The sequence below is a fragment of the Saccopteryx leptura genome, chromosome 2, assembly GCF_036850995.1.
Source record: "Saccopteryx leptura isolate mSacLep1 chromosome 2, mSacLep1_pri_phased_curated, whole genome shotgun sequence".
NCBI classification, from domain to species: domain Eukaryota; kingdom Metazoa; phylum Chordata; class Mammalia; order Chiroptera; family Emballonuridae; genus Saccopteryx; species Saccopteryx leptura.
The window spans coordinates 332,851,881-332,860,849 of NC_089504.1; the positions used below are offsets into that span (position 1 = coordinate 332,851,881).

The 8,969-nt window shown below is 47.4% G+C and overlaps 1 non-coding gene across 1 annotated transcript; it reads right to left on the reverse strand.

The window, feature by feature from the left end:
* Positions 1-911: 911 nt before the first annotated feature.
* On the reverse strand, positions 912-1,018 carry LOC136396412 (U6 spliceosomal RNA). The gene has a single exon (XR_010749700.1). It is a non-coding gene; the product is annotated as a U6 spliceosomal RNA (small nuclear RNA).
* Between the last annotated feature and the right edge of the window lie 7,951 nt (positions 1,019-8,969).

Below are 8,969 nucleotides of genomic sequence, written 5' to 3' on the forward strand. Positions count from 1 at the left end.
GTCTCTCTTGCTAAAAAGAAAAATTAATAAAGCAGAGAAGGCGGAGAGGGAAGGTTGGTGTGCACTTTTCAGTTTCAAATGAACTGTGAAGGAAGGCCTTCCTGCAGGGGGCCACACTGGAACAGAGACCTGAAGGGGATGAGGGAGTGACTGCGGATATCTAGCAGAGGCAACAGCAGGTGCAAAGCATGGAGGCTTGTTAGAGAAAAAGAAAGGTCAGTGGGGCCAGGGAGAGAGTGAGCAGGGTAGGAAAAGGAGACAGAAGATAGGTGGATTTGCATTTCACCTCCCTCAGAAGTTCTGGATTCTCTCAGCTCCTTGAGGATGGAGTCATGAAAGTTGGCACCTGCTTCTGGATTCTTCCCCACAAAAGCACCTGCGTGAGCAGCTCTCCTAAAGGATGAGGGCAGTGAGGAGGATTTGGTTTGCAGCAAAGCAGACAACTCATTCACAACAGTCCTACAGCAAACCTTGCTGCTGGGAACATCTCACTGACCTTGCCAGGAAGGTCTGGCCTCCTGCCTTGGCTCCCAGCACACGCTTCTTCCCTCAAGGCTCTTTGGAGTCATCTCCCCAAAGTGTTCCCTTAGTGTCTGCCTCCAGATCCTATCGTTGCACATTTTTTAAAAATGTTTTTAAAAGATTTTATTTATTCATTTTAGAGAGGAGAGAGAGAGAGAGAGAGATGGGGGGGGGAGCAGGAAGCATCAACTCCCATATGTGCCTTGACCAGGCAAGCCCAGAGCTCTGAACCAGAGACCTCAGCATTCCGGTTGATGCCCCAGCCACTGTGTCACCACAGGTCAGGCATCTTTGCACATTTTAAGACTGGTCCTTGTCTTTGCAAAACTAAGGGCTACCGACTGGAGGTGAGGTGTCTCTCTCTTTTTTTTTTTTAATTTTTTTATCCTAAAAATATGGAACGCTTCACGAATTTGCATGTCATCCTTGTGCAGGGGCTATGCTAATCTTCTCTGTATCGTTCCAATTTTAGTATATGTGCTGCTGAAGCGAGCACAAGTGTCTCTCTTTTTTATAGTCCAGATACAGGCATCCCCAAACTGCGGCCCCCTGAGGCCATTTATCTGCCCTCGCCGCACTTCCGGAAGGGGCACCTCTTTCGTTGGTGGTCAGTGTACTGGAGTATTGTATGTGGCAGCCCTCCAACGGTCTGAGGGACAGTGAACTGGCCCCCTGTGTAAAAAAGTTTGGGAACCCCTGGTCCAGAAGCTACAGCAGAAACTTTGAAATTTCTGTCTCCTTTCTTTCTCTCTTTGTCTCCATACATAAATGAGAACAAGGCAGATATGTATTTTTCCACTAATACAGACCTGTACCTGCACACACTCACCAACCTTTTCTTTCTCACACACATTTTAGGTGATACTGTCAGCTTTCTCTCTACATAACAAGTTTTGTCATCTCGATATAAATAATTTTTCTATTTGCTTTAAAAAAATTTTTATTTTAAAATTTTATTTATTCATGATACAGAGGGGAGAGAAAGAGAGAAGGGGGAGGAGCAGGAAGCATCAACTGCCATATGTGCCTTGACCAGGCAGGCCCAGGGTTTTGAACCAGGAACCTTAGCGTTCCAGGTCGACACTTTATCCACTGTGCCACCACAGGTCAGGCTATTTGCTTATTTATTTATTTATTTATTTTAAAGCATTTTAATTTTATTTATTTTGTGACAGAAAGAGGAACAGACAGGAAGGGAGAGAGATGAGAAGCATCAATTATTCGTTGCAGTACCCTAGTTGTTCGTTGATTGCTTTCTCATATGTGCCTTGACCCGGGGCGGGGGCTACAGCAGACTGAGTGACCCCCTGCTTGAACCAGCGACCTTGGGGTCTCAAACCTGGGTCGTCCACATTCTAGTCTGACATTCTATCCACTGCGCCACCGCCAGGTCAGGCATCTATTTGCTTTTTCTAAATTTTTTAATTTTTTTTTTTTTTTTTACAGAGACAGAGAGTGAGTCAGAGAGAGGGATAGACAGGGACAGACAGACAGGAACAGAGAGAGATGAGAAGCATCAATCATTAGTTTTTCATTGCGCATTGGAACACCTTAGTAATAGTTGTTCATTAATTGCTTTCTCATATGTGCCTTGACCGCGGGCCTTCAGCAGACCGAGTAGCCCCTTGTTGGAGCCAGCGACCTTGGGTTCAAGGTGGTGGGCTTTTGCTATCAAACCAAATGAGCCCGTGCTCAAGCTGGTGACCTCGGGGTCTCGAACCTGGGTCCTCTGCATCCCAGTCCAACGCTCTTTCCACTGTGCCACCGCCTGGTCAGGCTCTATTTGCTTTTTTTTTTTTTAACTTTTATTTTATTGATTTTAGAGAAAGGAGAGAGAGAAAGGCAGGCAGAAGGGAAGAGCAGCAAGTATCAACCCACAATTGCTTCTCCTATTTGCCTTGACCAGGAAAACCCAGAGTCTCAAACCAACTACCTTAGCATTCTGGTTGACACCCTATCCACTGTACCACCACAGGTCAGGACTATTTGCCTTTTTTTTTTAAATGAGAGGAGGGAAGGCAGAGAGACAGACTCCCACATGCACCCTGACTGGGATCCACCTAGCAAGCCCTGTACCTGGCAATTCTCTGCTGATCTGGGGTCATTGCTCTGTTGCAAGCAAAGCCATTTTTTAGTGCCTTAGGCAAAGACCATGGAACCATCCTCAGCATCCAAGAACAACTAGCTCTAGCCAATTGAGCCATGGCTGCTGGAGTGCGACAGAGAGAGAGAGAGAGAAAGAGAGAGAGAGAAGGGGGAGGGGTGGAGAAGCAGATGGTCGCTTCTCCTCTGTGCTGTGACTGGAAATTGAACCTGGGACATCCACACACTGGGCCACTGAGCCAACTGGCCAGGGCTGCCATTTTATTTTATTTTTTCAGTGAGAGAAACAAAGACAGAAACTTATGGACAGAGAGTTAGGAAGGGAAAGAGATAAGCTTCAATTCTTCATTGTGTCTCCTTAGTCTCCTTGGTTGTTCATTGATTGCTTTCTCCTATGTCAAGACTAGGAGGCTACAGCAGAGCTCGTGACCTTTTGCTCAAGACAGCAACCTTGGGCTTGTGTCAGTGACCTTGGACTTCAAGCCAGTGACTTTTGGGCTCAAACCAGTGACCATGAGGTCATGTCTATGATTCCACACTCACGCTAGTTGTAAAGCCAGTAGCCAGGGCCACCGTCAGAGCCGCCTGGCCAATGCAGGTTCACATTGGATTCGGACAGTCAGTAAAGAAACAACGGAGCCAAAAACTGATGGGCCATCATCTTTAATCCTAGCTTGCACCCGGCGAGCAAGTAAAAACACACAACTGAGCTCCAAAACCCACTCACATTCAGTGCTCACAAAGCTACTGACTTATCCGAGTTTTCTAGAATCAAAGGTTTCTAGCTCACCAGACTTATTCATCTGTTCCCCATCTCCTTCCTTCTCCCTGCACAAACTGGGTTCTCACTCAACACTCCACCATCTTGGCTGCTTCTCCTGGCCTCCTCCACGTGACCTTTCTCTGCTCTCCTCTATGCTCTCTAACACTAATCTCAGGAACCAACAGAGCAAGCTCCTGTTCTGCCCCCATTTTATAGTGTAGATTCATAACCTTTAATCCAATATACAAAATAGGGAAGTCTCTAATACAGGGGTCCCCAAACTACGGCCCGAGGGCCACATGCGGCCCCCTGAGGCCATTTATCCGGCCCCCACCGCACTTCCGGAAGGGGCACCTCTTTCATTGGTGGTCAGTGAGAGCAGCATAGTTCCCATTGAAATACTGGTCAGTTTGTTGATTTAAATTTACTTGTTCTTTATTTTAAATGTTATATTTGTTCCCGTTTTGTTTTTTTACTTTAAAATAAGATATGTGCAGTGTGCATAGGGATTTGTTCATAGCTTTTTTTATAGTCCGGCCCTCCAATGGTCTGAGGGACAGTGAACTGGCCCCCTGTGTAAAAAGTTTGGGGAACCCTGCTCTAATACAAAGTCACTTATCTGGGGCATGATGGGATTGTACCAGCCCACATCAAAAAAGGTGGGAAAGGCTGAGTTCTAAAACCAAGCCCCAGCCTAACCTGTGGTGGCGCAGTGGATGAAGCGTCTACCTGGAGTGCTGAGGTCGCTGGTTTGAAACCCTGGGCTTGCCTGGTCAGGGCACATGTGGGAGTTGATGCTTCCTGCTCCTCCCCGCTGCTCTTGCTTTCTCTTTCTTTCTCTCCCTCTCCTATCTAAAAATGAATAAAAAAAAAATTTGCCTGACCAGGCAGTGGCGCAGTGGATAGAGCGTCGGACTGGGAATCAGAAGGATCCAGGTTCAAGACCCCGAGGTCGCCAGCTTGAGTGCAGGCTCATCTGGCTTGAGCAAAAAAATAAAAAATAAAAATAAAAAATAAGAAAAGCTCACCAGCTTGGACCTAAGGTCACTGGCTTGAGCAAGGGGTTACTCGGTCTGCTGAAGGCCCGCAGTCAAGGCACATATGAGAAAGCAATCAATGAACAACTAAGGTGTCGCAACGAAAAACTGATGATTGATGCTTCTCATCTCTCTCCGTTCCTGTCTGTCTGTACCTGTCTATCCCTCTCTCTGATTCTCTCTCTCTGTCCCTGTAAAAACAACAACAACAACAACAAAAACCCTATTAATAAATAAATAAATAAAAATGAATAAAAATAATTTTTTTTTTTTAATTTTTATTTATTTTTTCAGAGACAGAGCGAGAGTCAGAGAGAGGGATAGATAGGGACAGACAGGAACAGAGAGAGATGAGAAGCATCAATCATCAGTTTTTCGTTACGACACCTTAGTTGTTCATTGATTGCTCTCCTATATGTGCCTTGACCACGGGCCTTCAGCAGACCAAGTAACCCCTTGCTTGAGCCAGCGACGTTGGGCCCAAGCTGGTGAACTTTTGCTCAACCCAGATGAGCCCTCGCTCAAGCTGGGTACCTCGGGGTCTCGAACCTGGGTCTTCCGCATCCCAGTCCGACGCTCTATCCACTGTGCCACCGCCTGGTCAGGCGAATAAAAATAATTTAAAAAAATAAAAATAAATAAAACCAAGCCCCAGGCTACAAGGATCCTGCCTGCCCACAGCCCACCCCCAACACACATTAATATCACCTGGGCGATGGCTTCCACGTGGGCAGCGCCATCTTTAACAAAGTGAGCATAATATATATATTTTATCTGCCCAACACCTAGCTTGTACTTTACTTGGCGGGCAAGTAAAAACACACACTGGGCTCCAAAACCCACTCATTCAGTGCTCACAAAGCTACTAACTTATCCGAGTTTCCTAGAATCAAAGGTTTCTAGCTCACTAGCCTTATTCGCTTCTGTTCCCATCTCCTCCTTTCTGTACAAACTCTGCACAAACTGGCTTCTCCTTTCCTCCACGTGACCTTTTTCGGCTGTCTCCTCTAATGCTAATTAATCTCAGGAACCGGGAGAGAGAGCAAGCTTCGGTCTGCCCCATTTTATAGTGTAGAAATCAAAACCTTTAATCCAATATATAAACAAGGAAGTCTCTGATACAAAGTCACTTAGGGTGGGAAAGGCTTAGTCTTAAAACTAAGTCTTAGGGTATAACAACCCTGCCTGCTTACAGCCTGTCCCCCACACCCAATGCAAACTATAAGCGAGCAAACCTATATATCATATTTACAAACTTATTTGACCAACAGGCAGGGAGAGAAAGAGAGAGAAAGTGAGACAGGAACAATATGTTCCTGTATGTGCTCTGACCAAGGATCAAACCAGCAACCTCTGTGCTTTGAGATGGTACTCTTTTTTTGTGTGTGAGACAGGGAGAGGGATAGATAGGGATAGACAAACAGAAAGGGAGAGAGATGAGAAGCATCAATTCTTTGTTGCAGCTCCTTAGTTGCTCATTGACTGCTTTTTCTTAAATGTTTTCTTTTGTTTTTTAATTATTTTTATTTATTCATTTTAGATAAGAGAGAGAGACAGAGAGAGAGAGACAGAGAGAGAGAGAAGGGGGAAGAGCAGGAAGTATCAACTCCCATATGTGCCTTGACTGAGCAAGCCCAGGGTTTTGAACTAGTGACCTCAGCGCTCCAAGTCAATGCTCTATCCACTGCGCCACCACAGGTCAGGCGACTGCTTTTTCATATGTGCCTTGACCAGGGCCACTCCAGCCATGCCAGTGACTCCTTGCTGAAGTCAGTGACCTTGGACTCAAGCCAGCAATTTTGGGCTTCAAGACAATGGCCTATGGGTTCAAGCCAGCAACCTTGGGCTTCATGCCAGTGACCTTTGGGCTCAAGCCAGTGACCATGGGGTCATGTCTATGATCCCATGCTCAAGCCTGCGACCCCGTGCTCACGCTGGCAACCTCACGCTTTCGAACTTGGGTCCTCTGCATCCCAGGCCAATGCTCTATCCACTACGCCACCACCAGGTCAGGCAAAAAATAATTGTTTTTAAAATTAAAGAATTAAAGGAGCCTGAGCAGCTGTGGCACAGTGGATAGAGAGTTGGATTGGGATGTGGAGGACCCAGGTTCAAGACCCCGAGATCACCAGCTTGAGCACAGGCTCATCTGGTTTGAGCAAGGCTCACCAGCTTGAGCACAAGGTTGCTGGCTCAAGCAAGTGATCACTCGGTCTGCTGAAGGCCCACAGTCAAGGCACATATGAGAAAGCAATCAATGAACAACCAAGGTACAGCAATGAAGAATTGATGTTTTTCGCCTGACCAGGTGGTGGCGCAGTGGATAGAGCGTCGGACTGGGATGTGGAAGGACCCAGGTTCGAGACCCCAAGGTCGCCAGCTTGAGCGCGGGCTCATCTGGCTTGAGCAAAGAGCTCACCAGCTTGGATCCAGGGTTGCTGGCTCCAGCAGGGGGTTACTCGGTCTGCTGAAGGCCCGCGGTCAAGGCACATATGAGAAAGCAATCAATGAACAACTAAGAAGTCGCAATGCGCAACGAGAAACTGATGATTGATGCTTCTCATCTCTATCTGTCCCTGTCTATCTCTGCCTCTGTTAAAAAAAAAAAAAAAAAAAAAGGCCCTGGCCGGTTGGCTCAGCGGTAGAGCGTCGGCCTGGTGTGCGGGAGACCCGGGTTCGATTCCCGGCCAGGGCACATAGGAGAAGCGCCCATTTGCTTCTCCATTCCCCCCCCTCCTTCCTCTCTGTCTCTCTCTTCCCCTCCCGCAGCCAAGGCTCCATTGGAGCAAAGATGGCCCGGGCGCTGGGGATGGCTCCTTGGCCTCTGCGCCAGGCGCTAGAGTGGCTCTGGTCGCGGCAGAGCGACGCCCCGGAGGGGCAGAGCATCGCCCCCTGGTGGGCAGAGCGTAGCCCCTGGTGGGCATGCCGGGTGGATCCTGGTCGGGCATATGCAGGAGTCTGTCTGACTGTCTCTCCCTGTTTCCAGCTTCAGAAAAATACAAAAAAAAAAAAAAAAATTGAAGTTTTTCATCTCTCTCCCTTCCTGTCTGTCTGTCCTTCTCTCTGACTCTCTGTCTCTGCCACAAAATAAATTTAAAAAAGAAAAAGAAAAGAATTAAAGGAAAAGTGGGTATTAGTAGCTCAATTCTAGAGGGTTCCGTTTATGTAATACCCCAGAGTTGTGTAGTATGCTACCTGCACATCTGTATGAGGAAGCTTTGGTCGTTTTACGTGATACAGAGCAGGCAGGCACGCAGATCCTTTTCCTCTTCCACTGCTGAAATAATGTGGGTTTTTTTTGTTAGGATAGGAAGAACTTCAGTGTGTTTTTCACTTGAACAGGGCAGCCTTCCCTGTTTTACCCTCTGTCACCTCTGCTTCTTCTTTAGGTACCTTCCCCACTGCCACGGCCCAACACCAGGAGCCCTCCCTAAGGAAAAATGACGCATTCTTTGTAGGGCATGTCTCAGGCTTATATGGGGTAGAGGAAGTTGGGTGGAAGGCAAAAGCCACCATTATGCAAATCATGATGTATGATGTATGAAAGGGAGAGGAGGAAGAAAAGAGAAAGGAGGGAGAGGCCGGGTGGGCTGGCTTGCCTTCTTTTCCCAAGGCCACTCCTGTTCTTATTTGTTGTACTCTGAATTAGTAGATTCTCTGTGCTCCAAAGAACACACTTGAGTAGCTGCTTAGGGCTAGACCTCCCCTCCTTGCCAATCTCCTTGCTTATTTTCCAGCTCAATTATGATTTATTCTCTCTCTCTCTCCCTTCCTTCCTCTTTCTGTTTTTCTTTCTTCTTTTTCTTCTTTTATTTTATTATTTATTTATTTATTCACTTTAGAGAGGAGAGGGAGAGACAGAGAGAGAAGAGGGAGGAGCTGGAAGCATCAACTCCCATATGTGTCTTGACCAGGCAAGCCCAGGGTTTTGAACCGGCGACCTCAGCATTTCCAGGTCGACGCTTTAACCACTGCGCCACTACTGGTCAGGCATTTTCTTCTTTTAAAGTCTTCCTCCTCTGCCCCCTTCATGCCCGTATGTCCTAGGGATGGGGCTTAAAGGCATGACTTAAGAACCTCACAGACAGTCTCTGGTAAGGTCCTGCTGCAAAGCAGGGCCATCCTTGGGAAATGAGGGGCAGGGACTTCTCTTTTCCAGAGGGCAGAATTCACGGGGTGGCTTCTGCTGCTAGCTTGAGCTGACGTGCTGTGACTAAGCCAAGGTCACCGTGATTAGTAATCACAGCAGGAAAGGAGCTCTTGCTCCCCTCCCCTTCCCAGAGCAGGTCCAGAAGTGTGAAGTGGTTCCAGAAGAGGTATGTTATTCATATAAGACCATAATCCAGGGTTGGCTAATTTGTGTGTGTGTGTGTGTGTGTGTGTATTTTTCTGAAGTTGGAAATGGGGAGGCAGTCAGACAGACACCTACATGCGCCTGACTGGGATCCATCGGCACACCCACCAGGGGGCGATGCTCTGCCCACAGGACCCAGGGCCAACTTTGCTCCAAAGGAGCCTTGGCTGCTGGAGGGGAAGAGAGACAG